General features: G+C 36.7%; 1 non-coding gene across 1 annotated transcript; it reads left to right on the top strand.

Annotated features, from left to right (window-relative positions):
• Positions 1 to 18,071: 18,071 nt before the first annotated feature.
• LOC127688267 (small nucleolar RNA U109) lies at positions 18,072 to 18,201 on the top strand. Its single transcript, XR_007978660.1, has one exon. It is a non-coding gene; the product is annotated as a small nucleolar RNA U109 (small nucleolar RNA).
• The last annotated feature ends 1,321 nt before the right edge of the window (positions 18,202 to 19,522 follow it).

The following is a 19,522-nucleotide window of genomic DNA, read 5'->3' as shown; positions in this document are numbered from 1 at the left end:
TGGATTAAATTTTATTACATGACACCTTGACTCCAGGAACTACCAATCTATTGTAGAAAGGACAAAGTGTGGATGTAAGTCTGCTAGGATAGTCATTTCCTTAGACTTCCCGGTTCCAAGCCTTGTTGTATATTTAGGTAAATATTAGCAGTAGCCATTACAAATCTCATTGTGAAAAATCAACAAGGAAATCAAACTCAGTATTATCCTTTCTTTTTTTTTTTTTTTTTTTTTTTTTTTATAAAAAACTAGAGTACCGATGTGACATGTCTTTGTTTTCAATCAGTTTCATCAGTGGAGATGGTGGCTGGCAATCAGTTCTGACTGGGCTTATAATATGAACGTCATGTCTAAATTACTATGGGCATATGTTTTGGTGTGTCAGCTCATTCTGAAGGGATGGCATGCATGCTGACCTTGGCTTTGATATCTTACACCTCAGCTCATATTCTGATCTAGACAGATCTATTATGAGTGATACTAGCATCTGGAATAAACAATCAACATCATCAGCTTGATTGGGTTTATAAGCATTTAGGAGACCAGGGGTGCCTATGAGGGCGTTGCTAGAGAGAATTAGTGAAGTGAAGAATAAATGCTTGAGTACAGGTGCCATCAGTTGTTAGGCTAGAGGCATAGATGAGTAAAATATAAATAGGGGAGAGACAGATAGTCTATTAAAGCTCCCTACTCCCCAACTTTGTTGATGTCCACTCCCCCAATGTACTCCCTTTTTCCTCTCTCTAAATATATCTTGATGACTATGGGATGATGAACCTCCCATTGCCATAATGTTAGTGTAGGACCACTGTCCATACTGGAAGGACACAGAGCCAGAACTATAAGTCAAGAAACAAAAATCTTGAAAGGGCTAGATGTCTCCCCATTTGTGATTCTGTGTGTCCCACATGTGTAGGAGGCTCTGGTTATATAGCAGTAATGAAGGTAGGCTACATTGGTGCTTAGAAAGACCCCAGTCAGAGCCAACAGGGAAGGAATCAACCTCTTTTCAATAAAAACTGTTTATCATATAAACATCATCAGCTTGATTGGGCATATATATATATATATATATATATATATATATAAACTGTATATGCATATATATGCATATATATGTGTGTGTAAAAATAATGGTATGCATATATACATGCACATATATATGCATATATATGTGTGTGTGTGTAAACATAATGGTAAGTCACTGACTGACAAAAGAACAATAAAAACCAAAGATATTAACAACTATATACAATAAGGTATATATTATTTGTGAAACTACTTTAGAAAAGGCTCTAAGTAAATGGCTCACTGGATCTGCCAAATATTAACAACAACATAGAAAAATGTGGAGAACAGAGATAATCTAATTTCTAGGGTTACAACATTGAGAAATCAAAACTGTTTACTTTTCAATGAAAGCATACATATAGATAATGATCAGAATACTTTAGATAATTCACAAAGAGAATTCATATGGGGGAATCCAACACATTTAGCGCAAAGCATAATAAACTTTAAACATAATAAATGTATGTGGCATTTCCCTTTGAAGCATCAGTTTTTTCTGAATAGATACATTTTTTAAGTAGGAGATTGCCACTGAATAGCTCATTTTAAGATGGTTGATATTAGTTTACATGAATGACACATTATTTTTTAAAAAAATTACCACACAGGTAACATCAAAGGACAATCTGATATAATAACTATAGTCCTAGAGACTAGACTGTGTATGTCAGCACAGTTCGTGATTTTGGACAGGATTTTACTAATTAGGGACTTATGCTAGACCAGTAGATGAGAAGAGTTATTTTCAGGAGCAAAAAATAGGGATCATATCACTGTTTTTTTCTTAGAATCAGACCCTTACATATCTGTTCACCTAGGATATATTACAGAATAAGTCCCCTGCATGGTTGAAGTCACCTATGTAAATAAATCACAAATTACCCATGAGAAAAATGTCCAAAGTCCGGCAAAGTGCTGCTAAATGGTGCACAAGCAAGTGTTGTGTCTGACTCAATGATTTCAGCTTTGGACTAGTGTTAGACAGAGAGTAAAGGGAACTGTTCAATTTTATTTTGCAAAGCTCTTGACCTATCCTTATTGGTTGGCTGATGTCTCCTTCAATCCTAAATGCTGAATAGACTCAGCAGCTTTTAGTGGGTCATTGATGTGATTTTTTTTAAGGGAACATCTTTGATGTTTGTGTCTCTCTTTCTCCAATTCTTCTCTTGTATCTAGGCAGACTATGAGGAGGGAGCACATATCTTTAACCACAGTGTCCCGACATAGACAGACATAAACATTTACTCTCTTTCCCATTCTGTCCCTTTGTATTCTTGTCTGTGCTCATGTTCACTTTTCTGCTAATAAATGAGAATATCCTCCTCTCACTATATACAGACCAATCACTTCCCTGCTTTGAGGAGATTATTAAAAGGCAATGAACATTCTTATCAAATAGCCAAAGTTAACTTGAAAAATAATATTTATAGAATTCATATGTTCTAGAATAGCTGAACAAACTCTCAGGAAATAGTAGGAGGTAGGTAGAAACTCAGAAGAACATATATTTCAGTAATAGGAAGAGAAAACATGTTAAGACGTTTATATCAAACATATAAACGAAGAGGATCATTCTGGATGCTACTTTTTCACATGGCCTGTTTTTAGTTACCATGCATGTGGTAAATACAAATTTCTGTCAGAAAAGGCTGGTCACAAATTTGGTCACATGTCTCTCCTTAAGTTGGACTTAAGAACTCAAGAAGTTAGACCCCAGGGAACCAAATAACCCCATTAAAAAATGGGGTACAGATCTAAACAAAGAATTTTCACCTGAAGAAATTCAAATGGCTGAGAAGCACCTTAAGAAATGCTCAACATCATTAGTCATTAGGGAAATGCAAATCAAAACAACCCTGAGATTTCACCTCACACCAGTCAAAATGGCTAAAGTTAAAAACTCAGGAGACAGCAGGTATTGGCAAGGATGTGGAGAAAGAGGAACACTCCTCCACTGCTGGTGGGGTTGTAAGATGGTACAACCACTTTGGAAATCAGTCTGGCAGTTCCTCAGAAATCTGGACATGACAATTCCAGAGCACCATGCTATACCTCTCCTGGGCATATACCCAAAGGATTTCCGGGCATGCAATAAAGACACATGCTCCATTATGTGCATAGCAGCCTTATTTATAATAGCCAGAAGCTGGAAAGAAACCAGATGTCCCTCAATGGAGGAATGGATACAGAAAATGTGGTATATTTACACAATAGAATACTACTCAGCAATTAAAAACAATGAATTCAGGAAATTCTTAGACAAATGGTTGGATCTGGAAGTTATCATCCTAAGTGAAGTAACCCAATCACAAAAGAATACACGTGCAATGCAATCTCTGATAAGTGGATATTAATTAGCCCAGATGCTCTGAATACCCAAGGCACAATTAGCATAACAAATGACTCCCATGAAGAAGTAAGGAGAGGGTCCTGATCCTGGAAAGGCTTGATTTAGCATTGGAGGGGAGTATCAGGACAGAGAAAAAGGAGAGAGGTGATTGGAGAATGGTGTAGAGAAGAAGGTTTATGGGACATATGGGGAGGGGGCATCTGGGAAAGGGGAAATCATTTGTAATGTAAACAAAGAATATAGAAAATAAAAATATATATATAAAAAAGAAGATGGCAAGTTTTTCACTGGAAATTACTAAGCACACTACTGCAAGTTTATTGTGTTCAGTTTGCCAAATACCTGGCTTGAAAGTAAACAAACACTTTCAAATTACAGGTGAGATTCATAAATAATTAGATCATGGTTCTCATAAACACTACAATACTAATGCTCTATGATGAAAAACTTTCTGTTTGGATTTCATTTCTGTTTACAATCCTGTTGTAATTCTCTTTTTACCTTTACTGCAGTTGAAAGATCACTTTCTTTGATAACAGTTGTTTCTTTTGTTGTTTTCAATGTTAGAGAATTATGTCTGAATTCCAATCTGTAAAATACCAGTAGCTTTCATAAGAGTAGTCATGTGTTTTTAATTCCATTGTTTGGGCTTGTATTATTGCTTCTCTATATGGATGGAAAACTCAGATGAAAACTGCTAATACCCCTCACAAACTGCTTGTACACGACTTTACACAAAAGGTTTTATGCAAAAATATTGGGTATATTTTGAAAAGATGCATGATTTAGGGTTAAAGTGATACATTGCACACTGAATACTCAGAACAAACTTTGTGTTTATTTTTGTAACAGTTGAGCCTTTGAAATGATTTCAAGAATAAATATTCCTAAATTACATTAGCATGAGGGTTCTTACACATTAAAATTTCTCCTCATGAACTGCAGTTCCTCTGTCCAAAAATATTATTAATTCAAAGTTCCCAAAATGGTGGAATAGTGGATGATGCCTTCTTATGAATTTCCTGCCAGTCACACTGTCAAAATAACAACAACAATAACAACAACAACAACAACATCTTCATTTAAAGTAGGGTTTTGTTTGTTTGCTTGCTTGTTTTTCTGAGAGTAGACTTGTGCATGTGAATACAGGTGAGTCCTGGAGACCAGATGAGATGATTCTCTGGAATTAAAGTAGTAGAACATTGTGAAACCCATAATCTAGGTTCCTGGAACCAAACGTGGATCTACTAAGACCCACAGAGACATCCCTCTAGACCAAAACCGGGTTTCATGGAATCAGTTTTTATTTGCCAGTATTGACCACGTCACTGAGCAGAACTTTCCATGTTCTTTAATAATTATTCACTAACCCACTATGGGTTATATACTATTCAATAATGTGACTTCATGGGTTTTGGACAAAAACCTATTATTTTATGCTACTATGTAGAATTCTTTAATTTAATAAAAAATTACATTTAGATTTTAAAAAAATGAAGAGTTTTTTGGGAATTTCCACCAATGTATTTTAATGATAAACACCCTCTATCCCGATGCCTTCCTCAGGGCACATCATTTCAATGTGCACATCTTTGTGTTCTCCCTTTTTTTCTTAAACCTATAAAATTAAAATCCAATTGTGTTATCTATTACTAGCAGTTCTAAAATTATGAGCTTTGGGTGTCAAATGACCCATTAACAGGGATCATATATCATATATCCTGCATATCAGATATTTATGTTAGAATTCTTAACAGTAGTAAAAAACTGTTATGAAGTAGCAACAAAAATAACCCTTGGTTACGGTCACCACTACATGAGGAACTATATTAAAGGGCTGGTTATTAAAGGCTGGCTGAGAACAATTGCCAAAACGTGTTGGTTTTGTGGCCTTCCAATGGAGTTTGGTGAACACACCAGAGGCCACATCCTTAAACAAAACTAACTCTCCTTCTACCACCAGCTCAATTGCTGGTAGCTACTTAGCTTAACAATAGGACTTTGTGCCCACCTCCCCTTCAGATTTTCTCAGCAGCAAGTGAGAACTCACTTCTCTTTGATTCACACAATAATAAGCAGAATAGCATTATTGGGTCAGTTGACTCAAGCAGTGGTAGACATGGCAACCATACAGAGACAAGACCTCTTGGACATGATTTACTGGTAGAGATTATGGGTTTATGAGTTCTGTGAACATAATTCCTCAGCATGTTCCTTAGCTATGTTTCTTCTGTGACCTGTCTTGCCCTCAGTCTTCAATGATACACTCGCTGAATTTGGGGCAACTTCCAGGCCCTTAATGAAAACCAGTTTCATTGATTTTTTTTTTATAGTATTCATTTCCACTTTGTCTTGATCACAAATTTAGGCAGTTTAAATATAGGTGGAAAAATAAGCAAATATTTAGTCATGAAAACATAATTAATATAATTTTAAAAGAAACTATTTAGGAACATACACAGTGGCTTAATATTTAGGAAGAAAATGTACAAAATACACATGCATTAATCTCATATTTATCACAGCTCAATGCAGTGGTCTGGGAGTATACCTGTGTCCATTTTGCTGAACAGATAAGGATGCATATTTTTAAAGTAGAAGAGATAGGTTTTAAACTGAGATGGTCTACCTTTAAATGCGTTCATTTCTGTGCTATGCTCTTTCTTCCCTAGAACAGGCAATTGGATTCCCCAACTAGGTGTTATATTAAATGTGTGACACACTTTTGTTTCTCCTGTTTGCTATTTAGTTGGCTAGTTGTTGAAACTGACCCACATAATTAAGTTAACAAATAACTTGATTATTTAAGACACAAATTTATAGTTAGAAGAGTTGTAAGTGAAATGGACATAAAACCAGGGAAGCAGGAGATGATGCAAACATAGTATTATTTCTCAAACTTCTCAGCATCATCTCGCACTTCCACTCAGATATCTCAGTCTTTGGCTGTGACATTTGGTCCTCTCAGTCTTGACAGCACACATTGTGAGTTGCATATATCACTTTATAACACCACTCTTTTTACGATTTCTTAATATGTAGCATGTCTTAGTATAAGACGTGTGATGGAGCATTTCCCTACACCCCATGGCACTCTTTTGTAATTACCTCCGCAATGCTGATCACCATATTTGGAGGATGAAATTAAAACATCACCAAGGATTCACAGCACCCGGTACAGAAGTAACATGCAGACGCTCAAATCCTACTTCCCTGCTCATTTCTTTGCCACTGGAGTCTATTAATTTAGCTGATTAGATTCTGAACATGTGCACCCATGTTTCTGAGGAAAAAAATACATGGAAAGAATTTGTAGCCCTTTTAAAGAAAACATTCCAATTATTGATTCACTAAAAGACTCCTTTTCCCAGAACACTTTCCCATGTTTGTTCTAAGAGAAAAATGTGGTACAAAGACTTCAGGCAGAAATTAGAGAAAAATATGCTTCCACTGGGATCCATTGCCTGTGCATTTGAATAATTCTGAAAGGGGGAGTGAAGTGCTCATTATTACCCTAATTCACAAGTGTTATGTTTTTCCCTTCAAGGTTATGACAAGAGCTGGATCTTATGAGTCATGAAACAGGAGTCTGGGTGTCAGGAAGACTCTCCTGGGCTTAAGCCTGCAAATCCACAGCATGGAAGTAGAAAAAAAAATGAATTCTTGATGTATGGAAATACTTGGGAAATCCAGGGCATATGGGTATTATATGACATAATGCATAGAACATGCTCTCTGTTCTAGGAATAGACTACATAGTCGGAAACATATAACTTGGTACTATCTACAGAAATTTCTGGAGCTAGTTATCACTATCTTAATTTGATTATGAAGAAAATATGACTGGAACACAAATATAGTAGCTAATTATATTATTTATTTATTTATTTATTTATTTATTTATTTATTTATTGGTCAAACACCTTTAATCCCAGGAGACAGGCTTGCAGATCTCAAGGTCCATCTACCAAGCAATATCCTGGACAGTCAATCTTAGGCAGTGAAGGAGTTGGAAAAGAGGAAGCTACTTGTAATAGAACAAGTGGGCCATGTTTCAGTTTCTGCAAGCAGCAGAACTTGCAAGCTTCAGACATGTGTCTCTGGCTTTATAGTCAAGAGGAGAAGGAGACTACTGAGACAATTGATGTTGGCTAGCTGGAGCTAAGAAATTAGTGGCTATTAAGCACCTTAAGAAATGCTCAACAACATTAGTCATTAGGGAAATGCAAATCAAAACAACTCTGAGATTTCACCTCACACCAGTCAGAATGGCTAAGGTTAAAAACTTAGGAGACAGCAGGTGTTGGTGGGGATGTGGAGAAAGAGGAACACTCCTCCATTGCTGGTGGGAGTGTAAGACGGTACAACCACTCTGGAAATCAGTCTGGCGATTCCTCAGAAAACTGGGCATGACACTTCCGGAGGACCTGGCTATACCACTCCTGGGCATATACCCAGAGGATTCCCCTGCATGAAATAAGGACACATGCTCCACTATGTTCATTGCAGCCTTATTTATAATAGTCAGAATCTGGAAAGAACCCAGATGTCCCTCAATGGAAGAATGCATACAGAAAATGTGGTATATTTACACAATGGAATACTACTTAGCAATTAAAAACAATATATTCATGAAATTTTTAAGCAAATGTTTGGAACTGGAAAATATTATCCTAAGTGAGGTAACTAAATCACAAAAGAATACACATGGAATGCATTCACTGATAAGTGGATATTAATTAGCACAGAAGTCCTGAATACCCAAGACACAATTAGCATATCAAATGACTCCCATGAAGAAGTAAGGAAAGGGCCAGGATCCTGGATAGGTTTGATACCAGCACAGAGAAAAGGAAGGGGGGATGATTGGAGAATGGGTGGAGAGAAGAGGGTCTATGGGACATTTGGGGAGGGGGGAACCGGGAAAGGTGAAAGAATTTGGAATGTAAACAAATAATTTAGAAAATAAATTAAAAAAAATAAAAGAAGAAACCAGCATCACTGAAGTGAAATCTTCTGGGAATTGTTTGCTGAGAGTACAAGGAAGCTGTGTTCCAGAGAAAGCCAAGGTTGTACCTCATGCTACAGCTGTACATTGGAACAAGAAGCTCTAACATTGAAGTTGCCTTGGAGACCTAGAGAGACACACCTTAGGAACTGCAGATTGCATGTCCTGTACTTCAGCATCTCACCCAGAAGCAACAACTGTCCCGTGTTTTCCTGCAGGACCGATCTTTTCAGAGTCAAGTGTGTCAGTGTTTTTTTTTTTTTTTGTTTTGTTTTGTTTTGTTTTTTGTTTGTTTTTGACAATGAGAGCCAGACAGACATCCCGGTAAGCACTGTGGCAGCGCCTGCCTGTAATCCCAGCACTCTGGGAGGCAGAGGCAGAGGCAGGTGGATTTCTGAGTTCGAGGCCAGCCTGGTCTACAGAGTGTGTTCCAGGACAGCCAGGGCTATACAGAGAAACCCTGTCTCAAAAAAAAAAAGTACTGATATTATCTTCTTTCAACTTCCTAAATATGTTTCAATCTCCCTGACCCAACTAAATGACAACATTCATTTGCCCCTGAATTCCATTTTAGTATTTTCATTTATATGTTTATACTCTACAAGTACTTAGATTCCTTAGCTTAGTCCAATCCTCTACACATCATTAGATTTAGTTAGCTTTCGGCTGCTAAATCAAATTACAGAAGAAATCAGCTTAATATATAGAAAAGGTCTATTGAAGCTCAGTTTGGATTTTTGGCCTTCCCGGTAGGAGAAACCTTGAAGCAGGAGCTGAAAGCACAGATGATAGAGGAAGGCTGCTTACTGACTTGGTCTCCATGGCTCAAATAGCTTGGTTTTTATTGCTTGGTTTTTATTTGCTTTGCTTTTTGTATTGTTTTATCTTTAATATGATTGAGGAATACTGGCCCAGGGATTGTACCATCTTCAATGGGCTGGGCCCTTCCACATCAATCATTAATTAAGAAAATGTCCCACAGCCTTGTTGACTAACAATTGGATAGAGACATTTTCCCAGTTGATGATCTTTCCACATGACACTAGTTTGTGTCAGACTGACAAAAAAATATCTAACCAGCACGCAAACTAAGCCTTTAGCACTTAGACATTCAAGAGACATTTAGAACCAAACTACAGCAAATAATTTATTTTATTAGAACATAGAAAAATAATGTCTACTTCTAACATTATTTTGTTTTTATGTGAATTTAGGCTGAAATCAAAGTTACAAGAATAGTGAAAGAGATATAAAGCTTTCTCTCTTTAGTTTTCCAAATAATTTACATTCTGACTCAGTGGATATTATTTTGTCTCTGTCTCATATATTATTTGTGCATACACACACACACACACACACTCACATCTTTTCTGATATTCCTAGAAAAGTTGAGACATCATTTCTGCTTATTTTTAGCTTTAATAATCACAGCACAGTGAGCCAACTGCAAGCATCCAACCCGCAACACACATTTATATTTCAGCTGGTGTTCCGGTTGGCCTTCATGAACTATTGTCTCTCAGACAGAGACCTTTACACACAGAGACACTGAGGTGCTCTGACTCTTTTTTCTCTAAACTAGGAGTGACTCTCTTCTGTTTGTTTGTTTCTTTCTTTCCTGACCTTGGTAATGTTGAAAACCATGTAGCCTGGTAGGCTTATCTCGCTGTCATAACCAGAGGCAGGCAGTGTTCATTTGTCTCAATAATGGCATATTGGTGACATTAGTTTTGATCATTTGCTTAAATTGGTGTCCTTCACCATAAGATTACTATTTTCCCTTCTTAATTGAAGTAATTTATGAAGGAAAATCAATTAATTTGTGATTGTGATTATGCAAATGCCCTACTTCTCATCAAACTCATTTGCTGACATTAGCATCCATTACTGATTCTTAAACTCCATCATGTACGCTGTCATTGTGAGGCTAGTAGTTCTCCTCTGGGACAATCTTTTCATCTTCATTCATTTATCCATCTATTTGTTTATTTCTATTACTTTAAGGACTCATAAATATTAATGTATCCATTAGAGATATCCATTACTATTATTTATTTTCATGCCCAATTCGTTCCATAGTTGATTATCAATGTACTGTCCCATAAAGTAGTCTTGTGTTGGTTTAATATACCCAGTAATTCCCTGAGCATCTGTCACTTTCTGTGACAAAATACTAATATTCATTGTCTTTATAAAAAATAACTTAAACATTTTTAGAGGTTATAATTACATCATTTTCTTCCATCACTTTCCTCCCACCAACCCTTCGTATGTGTCTTATTCAAATTCATTGACTCTCTTTATTTGTGTATGTATAGTATGTATATAGTGTTATATCTTTATATATAATATATATATTCATGTACATATAACATAGACATATTTCTAAATGCATGAATAAAACCTGATAGATATAACATCTTCCTATGTTATCTGTCCTTTTTTAAAGTCATGAATAGGCAGCCATGTTTTAATGAGGCTTCATGCATCTTGCTTCTGTGACATTTCTAGGAGGCAGGCTTTCACAGCAAACTTCCTGTTCCTTTGCCATTGGCTATTATTACTGGGCTCTCTCAGATTTCCTCTCTTTATATTGGATATTGGCTGTACTTATAACCGCCTCTCTAACTTTGCTACTTATGGACACAGGAAAATACTCTACCTGAGAACTCTATTGAGTTCTACCTGAGAAGTAAGGCATTTGCATAATCACAATCACAAATTATTGATTTTCCTTCATAAATTACTTCAATTAAGAAGGGAAAATAGTAATCTTTCTTCATACTTGAGGACAAAAAGCTTCCTGAGTCATATGATGTGATTAATTAAATGAACTTTATGTATATCCTAAAATTGTAAACTCAATATCTAGACTGAGATACTTTTCTCAAAAGTCTTAGGTTTTCATTTGCCTCTTTCTCCTTCCATGATTATAAACTCTGCAGTGCTTGCTGTTTGTATGAAAGATAACTCCCATGAGCTAGTTGAAAGGCCCGTAGAGCAGAGTCTTGACATTACAGCATTACAAACAACAATGTGAGACCCTTCAGACTACACAATGGTAAACTCAAAGTGCTAAAGAGAATGCCCCAATGACTCATGGAAATTCATGACTGATTTCACGGCAATGAAAGAATGTATCTTCATATTGGCTATCTGCTCCTTCATTCCATATTTTTTATTTTCACCTTTTCCATGATGTGTGTGTGTGTGTGTGTGTGTGTGTGTGTGAGAGAGAGAGAGAGAGAGAGAGAGAGAGAGAGAGAGAGAGAAAGAGAGAGAGAGAGAGAGAGATTTGCCCTTTTAATCTATAGAGATATGTAAGAATGTAATCCTAAAGATTGTTAAGATATGTAGTAAAGTTATTGACTGTTTTGATGCTCTCACTGATGCATTGAATATACTGGAATCATACTAGGTAGATATGTCTATAAAACCCAGAGCAAAATGACACATCTTTCTGCCATATTTATAGTTTCAAATAGATTTTTTTTTTATCTGACAGAGAGGACTACCACACAATGTGCAATATAAGACTATGCCTGTGTCTTCAACACTTAGGTTCCAATGATTTACATATGGCTACCAGAATAGGGACTCAATGTCTCTATTCTCTCTGCTTATTATGTCTTCACCAGTTCATCTAAAGCTAATATTCCTATGAAGAAAGAACAGAATTGGATTTTCACTAATATAAAGAGAACATAAGTAGAATTCACTCCCAGGAGACTCAACACTTGGTGTTTTCTGTTGTGCTCAGATCACAGGCTGCCTTCGAGTACCACGTGGTCAGGACTGAAGGAAGTGATCAAAGGAGCCAAAGTGACAGAGCCCATATAGGTTCAATGTGGGAGAAATAAAAATCAAAACCTCTTATATATGCTTTTCCTCGCAGGGAAATAAAAACACAAAATGAGTGTAATTTCAGGTGCAGGGGTGAAAACACCAGGGTATGTATTTCTCCATGTTGGTTTGTAAAACATAAAAAAATGTTTTTAAGAGAGCATACTGAATCTATTTCCTTGGTTCTTGGCTATGCTTTGTGCCTTGTTTTTATTATTCCTCCTCCCACAAATCTTTCCTTGAAACAGTTCTGCTTTTAGATACTGTATTATCTAATTAGTTGAATAAGACATATCTATAACTCTACAAGAGAAATACCAATAACAAATGTATTTTGCTATAGCAAATATATGTTTACTCTTGGGTGTAATTAACCACAACCATTCACATTGCATATCAACTGAATATATGCATATATATTCAGTTGATATGCAATTCTCCTCTTTTGATAAATGCTTCTATTTTCCCATATTTCCTTAATGGCCAAGATGCTTTCTTAGTTCTAGGTAAAGCAACTCAATGTCAATAAATTGATTTGTGATATAGTATAGCCTTCTTAAATTGATTATACTATGTGAATTTAAAATGTCAGAATTGTGAAGAATATTTTCCATTGCTAACTCCTTGGTGCAAAGTGCTGTTGACAGTCCTATTAAATGTTAAAAAAGATACTCTGAAGACACACCGAAGAATTTGTGTGATCTGACCTCAGTCGTATATGGCAAAAGTAAAATTCACCTGTGACTCATTTGTTGCATACTCCAAGCTAATGAGAATAAAGAAGAAAGTATCTGAGGCAAGCACCTTGAGAAAGGCACAGTCCTGAGGTAGCATGCATTTCTGTGACTAGATTAGCCACATATTCTGAAGAGATATATATCAACTACATAAGCTTACAATCTATTCATTCTTTTTTACCTAAATTATCATTATTTCTCCCTTTTGTTTCCCCTAAGAAAAACATTGCAAGCTGAAATGTCTTCAGTAAGAAGACTCATAGTGGTTTATGCATGTAAGGTATTAAAACACACTTTGATAAATTGTTTATTGTGGTGGAGAAGAGGAGGGGCCACAGAATGGCTCCACAGGTAATGGCCCTTAGCAACAAGCTTGACTGTATGGATTTGTTCTCCAGAAATCACAAAGGTAAAGGAAGGAACCAACTCTCACAAGTTGCCCTTCCAAAATGTGCCATGGCGCATCAATGCATAGATACATACGTACACACAAATATAAACATAAAATTGCATATATTGATTAGGATATGTGAATGGTATATAATAATGGCAATCCTATATTTGAAATTTTCAGTAAGCTGGTTTTGCACCAATATGTCCTGTTACTTAATTACATATTAGACCCATTTCTGAATGTATTTAATTTGAATAAGCATATGTGCAAAGTGCTAAAATCACTGTATACATTTACATATGAGTGTGTCATAAAATGTAATGAACAATTTATTACCATGAAATTTAAATTTCTCTATTAACATTGATATACGCAGCTAAATGTTTTTCATAATCTGTATATCAAAATACATAATGGTTGAAGTCAAAATAGTTCCTCAAAGCAAAACTAAAGAAATCTAATTCAGTCAGGATTATAGGCAATACTTACAGAAAACAGCATCCTTTTACAGCAGAATCAAGCTACACTGGGATTCATAATTTATTTAAAAAAAAAAAAAACCTTCGGTTTAACATTTTTCAGCCTAAAGCCAATTCATTACAACTTATTTTATGCAAACAATTGTCTAATTTTAGATCTTACCATCAAGTTACCTTGAGACTTCATACTAGGGAAATCATTATTAAAACATTATACTATATACACCATATATATATATATATATATATATATATATATATATATATATATATATATATATATATTCTAGTATAACCTTAATTTACTAAAATTGGTACATTTACTAATGGAAACTAATGTGATTTCCCTGTGTTTACCATCCTGCCATTTAAATGAAATTGTGTGTGCTTGCTCTTATTAGATACGTTGGCATGGATGTAATTTTTACAGCCTTACCCAGGGCTTTCTACTTGTAAAGGGTAAATGTCTTCAGGCAGTCTATGAATTTAAAAAAATCAGCTCTCCCAAATGCCACGATGCAGGATGAATGGCACAGAAGCATTGATAAGCTTTGGGAAAGCTGGCCCTTTATTCTTGGCACTAGAAGGAAGGCCTCACTGGACTTAGCCTTTTCATGTAAAAGCACAGACAGTGAGGGCAGAGCAAGCAGCGCAGCTTCTCGTAAGGACGGCCATGATTCAATAATTGAGGGCTACACACTATCAAATTGATCTATTCTTCTTGTTCCCACCACAAAATATTATGATTGAGCTTTCAGGCTTAACATCAGAAACACAGATACACATAACATGTATATTTCCGAGAACAGATTATAGGGCACAGATAAGGAAAATACATTGTACTTAGGGACCAAGATGACTCATGAATAATGGACATTTGAGGCTCACAATAACAGTGAATCATAGAGTGGAGAAGGTATAGTCTCTTAACAGCACCTCTGCTTCTGACTTGCTTTTCTATGTACAAGTCTATTATTCTACAATGAGGCCAGAGAAATTCTTTCACAGTAAAAACAGTACATGCCACTTATCTGCTTGGGGATTTTTCATGGGTGGTTTCTTCTGTGTGCAACCTTTTGCCCAAGTCGTTCATATGGCTCTCTGTGTCACACAATTCTATCTCTACGTAGATATTGCCTCGCCAGGAAGGTTCCTCCTGGGAGCCCTGAGACTTAATGTTATTTTGACTATTTTTTCACTGTTTTAATTCTGTAGCATTCTCAGTAATAAGTACTTTAATATTTATTTCTTTACTTACATGATACCTAGAGTTTGGGATACAGGTATGTTTATGTAAGTAGAATGTTTTTCAAGCATGCACAAAAGTGCTGTTTTCAATCTCTACTTCTTCATAAACTGAAAATAGTGACACACACCTTTAATGCAAAGACTGGGAAGATAGAGGGAAAAGAATCAGAAGTCAAGATCATCCTTAGCAGAGAATAACTTCAAAAGCAGCCTGAGCTAAATGAGATGCTCTCAAAGGAAAAAAGACAAGAATCGGGTTTACACCTTCGTTGGTTTCTGTAGCCCCACTATTTAAGAAGGGTAAACATATTTTTTTTAAAAAATGAGAATTTATCGGCTTACTAAGTGAATAGTACTCAGAATTCCCCATACCAAGACTGTAAAGCATACTAGTGATTTCCACCAACATAATTCTGAGATGGGCTTACAATACATGGTTTGGGGAGTTGATCTGAGATTTCCTATGCATTCAATCAGCCCAAACTATTAAGGAAATAAGAAATCTTGCAAACTTTATTTTCCTCTCCCATTCTTTCCAATATATGTTTTCTTTAAAAAGGGAACATAAGATACATAAAACTATAATGATCTCATAAAATACCTAATTTTGCAGTTTGTGTTATTAGTATTTAGAGTGATTTGGTGATTTATGAATGTTTCTCAATCTTCCTTTTTGGTAGAAGTAACTTTGTGATCAATGAGTCTCTTCTGCTCAGGCATTTTGAACACGATCTTCTATTTCACAGGCTTTCACCCTTGTCAGGAAACTTCTTGTCAGAGTTAGAAAGGATCCCCTCCATGTATGCTGCATTCTATTCTGTAAATCCTTGTGTGAAATTCCATGCTTCAAATGGAAATTCTGCTCTAGAAATAAAAGCTTTAGATATTCTTGGTTGTAGTATAAAACACTTTGATACAAGCAATATATGGCAGTTATTCTAGGACCAGACAGGAATAAGAAGGCATTCCCTGGACAGAGGTCACCTTGAGATCTACTATAGGAACATGCAAACCCAAAGCAACCCTATATATGTAACAAGGAGGGAAATTTTTTAGTTTTCAAGGAAAGCTATGGTATCCAATATGGGTATTTTCTCAGGATGAGTAATTCCTGCAAAAATAGAAATGAAAGATGGTCAGATTTGGCTCTTAAGGAGCAATAGCCTTTGAAGAAAACCACAGCTAGCCTATTCACTTAAGAAATACTCATTTTATAGAGGAAATGGAGCTGTGGTGTGGAAATGTTATGAATGTGTGTCAAATCCAGAAATGAGGCAATCTCAATCTCATCATTTAAGAACAGGACAGTCAGTGCTATGTCCAATTTTCTGAGGAACTACCAGACTGATTTCCAAAGTGGTTGTACAAGCTTGCAATCCCACCAGTAATGGAGGAGCATTCCTCTTTCTCCACATCCTCACCAGCATCTACTGCTACCTGAGTTTTTTTTTTTATTTTAACCATTCTGAGGGATCTCAGAGTTGTTTTGATTTGAATTTCCCCGATGATTAAGGATGTTGAATATTTCTTCAGGTGCTTCTCAGCCATTTGAGTTTCCTCAGTTGATAATTCTCTGCTTAGCTCCGTTCCCCATTTTTAATAGGGTTATTTGGTTCTCTGGAGTCTAATTTCTTGAGTTATTTGTATGTATTGGATATTAGCACTCTATCAGCTGTAGTATTGGTAAAGATTTTTTCCCAATCTGCTGGTTGCCATTTTGTCCAATTGACAGCATCCTTTGCCTTAAAGAAGCTTTGCAATGTTATGAGGTCCAAATTGTTCATTCTTGTTCTTCGAGCATAAACCATTGGTGTTCTGTTCAGGAAATTATTCCCTGTCCACATGTGTTTGAGGTTTTCCCCCACTTTCCCTTCTATTAGGTCCAGTGTATCTGGTCTGAGATCCCAGCTGTACCACTCCTGGGCATATACCCAGAAGATGCTCCAATATGTAATAAGGACTCATGCTCCACTATGTTCATAGAAACGATATTTATAATAGCCAGAAGCTAGAAACAAACCAGTTGTCCCTCAACAGCAGAATAGATACAGAATATGTGTTACATTTACACAATGGAATACCACTCAGGTATTAAAAACAATGACTTTATGAAATTCACAGGCAAATGCATAGAACTTGAAAATATCATCCTGAGTTAGGTAATTCAGTCACAAAGGAATACACATGCAATGCACTCACTGATAAGTAGATATTAGCTCAAAGGTTCAGAATTCCCAAGATTCAATTCACAGATATTATGAAGCTCAAGAATATGGAAGACCAAAGTGTGGGTGCTTCAGTGCTTCTGAGAAGTGTGAACAAAATACTTGCAGGAGAAAATATGGAGACAAAGAATGGAGCAGAGACTGAAGGAAATGCCATCCAGAGACTGCCCCACCTCGGGATCCATCCCATATACAGTGCCAAAACCAACTGGGATGTTATTGTGGATGTTGGGAAGTGCTTGCTGATGGAAGCCTGATATGGCTGTCTCCTGCAAGGCTCAGAGGCAGATGCTCTCAGCCAACTACAGAACTGAGTACAGGGTCCCGATGGAGGAGTTGGAGAAGGGACTGAAGGGGTTTGCAGCCCCATGGGAGGAACAACAATGTCAACCATCTAGTCCCCCTGGAGTTCCCTGGAACTGGACCGCCAACCAAACAGTACACACGGAGGGACCCATGGCTCCTGCCACATATGTGGCAGAGAATGGACTTGATGGACATGAGTGGGAGGAGTGGCCCTTGGGCATGAGTGTATTCAATGCCCTAGTGCAGGGATATACCAGGGTGAGAAAACAGGAGTGGATAGGTGGGGAAGCACCCTCATAGAGGCACAGGGAGAGGAGATGGTATAGAGGATTTTGAAAGGGGAGACCTTTCAAAAAGGGGAAAACATTTGAAATATAAATAAAGAAAATATTCAATAAAAAACAAAACAATTGCATGTGGAAACACCTTCTCCTCATTCTTTTTGAGGAATGAATGAATCCAGAACATGCTACACTAAAAAAGGAGTTCTCAGGGCTGCCTTACTGAGAGGTTGGGTAGTAGTATATTTCTTCTACACAAAACAAAACAAAACAAAACAAACAAAAAAAATAGCAGGACAGGCTTGAGACCATGAATGATGGTGGGTGGGAAGGAGATAGCCTTCCCATGAAGCTGTACTTCATTGGTTCTGTAGTCATAAATAGTCTGGTTGAGACCGCTCTTTAACAACAACAAAGTCAAACTGTGTATGTAATTCAGTACAGTTCAGATGTTAGCTCCTTTTGGACCATCGTTGGAATGAACATAGGAAAATTGGGATACTAATGAGTCTCAGAACTTTAGACATTCAGTAGAGGTCATGTGGGCAGAGTGTTTACAACTGAGAAGGACTAGCTAAGAGGATCTGGAGACATGGTGAAGGGTCTTCGAATGGTAAAACAGACGATGAGAATCCTGACTGTTCATGGTTTATCTGCACTGTTCAGTGTAATGGCCACTTGTCACATACAGCCTTTGGAATACTACCTGTGGAATGAGAAAGAAGCTCCCATTAGAAACTAGTGACTATAATATGAGCAGGTGTAAAACCTTCAGGCTGAGAGGATGAATGGCCAATGGTGGCAGCATATGGTTCCAATGCAGTCCCTCAGTGAGAACAGGGCAAAACATTGCAGGATTGCCCAGAAGTGTATGTAAATAGTGTGCAGAGCATAGGCATTCATTGTTAGCATCCTATTTCTATGACTGGGTTGATGTGGGGACCTGAAAGGATTGAAGCCTTTAAGGACAGTGTTTATAGAAATAAAGAAAGCATTTGCTGTTGGGTGCAGTGTCCAGGAATCAGTGGAAGTGGAGACAAATCCATGGAAACTTTCTGTTGGAACAGTACCAATGTAACTCTCCATTTTCCCTTTGGGCAAATTTCTTCTTGGCCGTTAAGTATTCTGTTAACATTGTGACTGCCATCTGCAGCATGGAATGATGGAAATTTTGACAGAAGAAGAGGGGGTGCAGACAGGGCTTGCTTTGAGAGGGATTATAGGCTGCCTTATCTACTCTGCAGAGGTGTGGTGAAACATTATAAATATTTGGTCATTAAATGTTCGTAAAACGCTTGTTAAGCCCCTGATCTGTCACAGAAGATGTTTATTTGAATGCTCAGTGAATTTAATGCTTGTCACCCACTAGGTAGATACTTGTTGTGGGAAGGTCACCTGTACATTTTGCATCTTTTTATGCTCTTTTCTCTTTTTGTAACTAGAGAAATTGGATGCTAATTTAAAAAAAATGGTAACTTTTTTTCAAATAAGATGCTTGAAGAAGAACCTGGATACTTAAAAATTCAAGTAGCTGTGTACATACACAGACACATACACACACACCACCTATATAAATGCAA

Source organism: Apodemus sylvaticus, chromosome 6 (assembly GCF_947179515.1).
Source record: "Apodemus sylvaticus chromosome 6, mApoSyl1.1, whole genome shotgun sequence".
Lineage (NCBI taxonomy): Eukaryota > Metazoa > Chordata > Mammalia > Rodentia > Muridae > Apodemus > Apodemus sylvaticus.
This window is presented reverse-complemented; position numbering and strand designations above follow the sequence as displayed.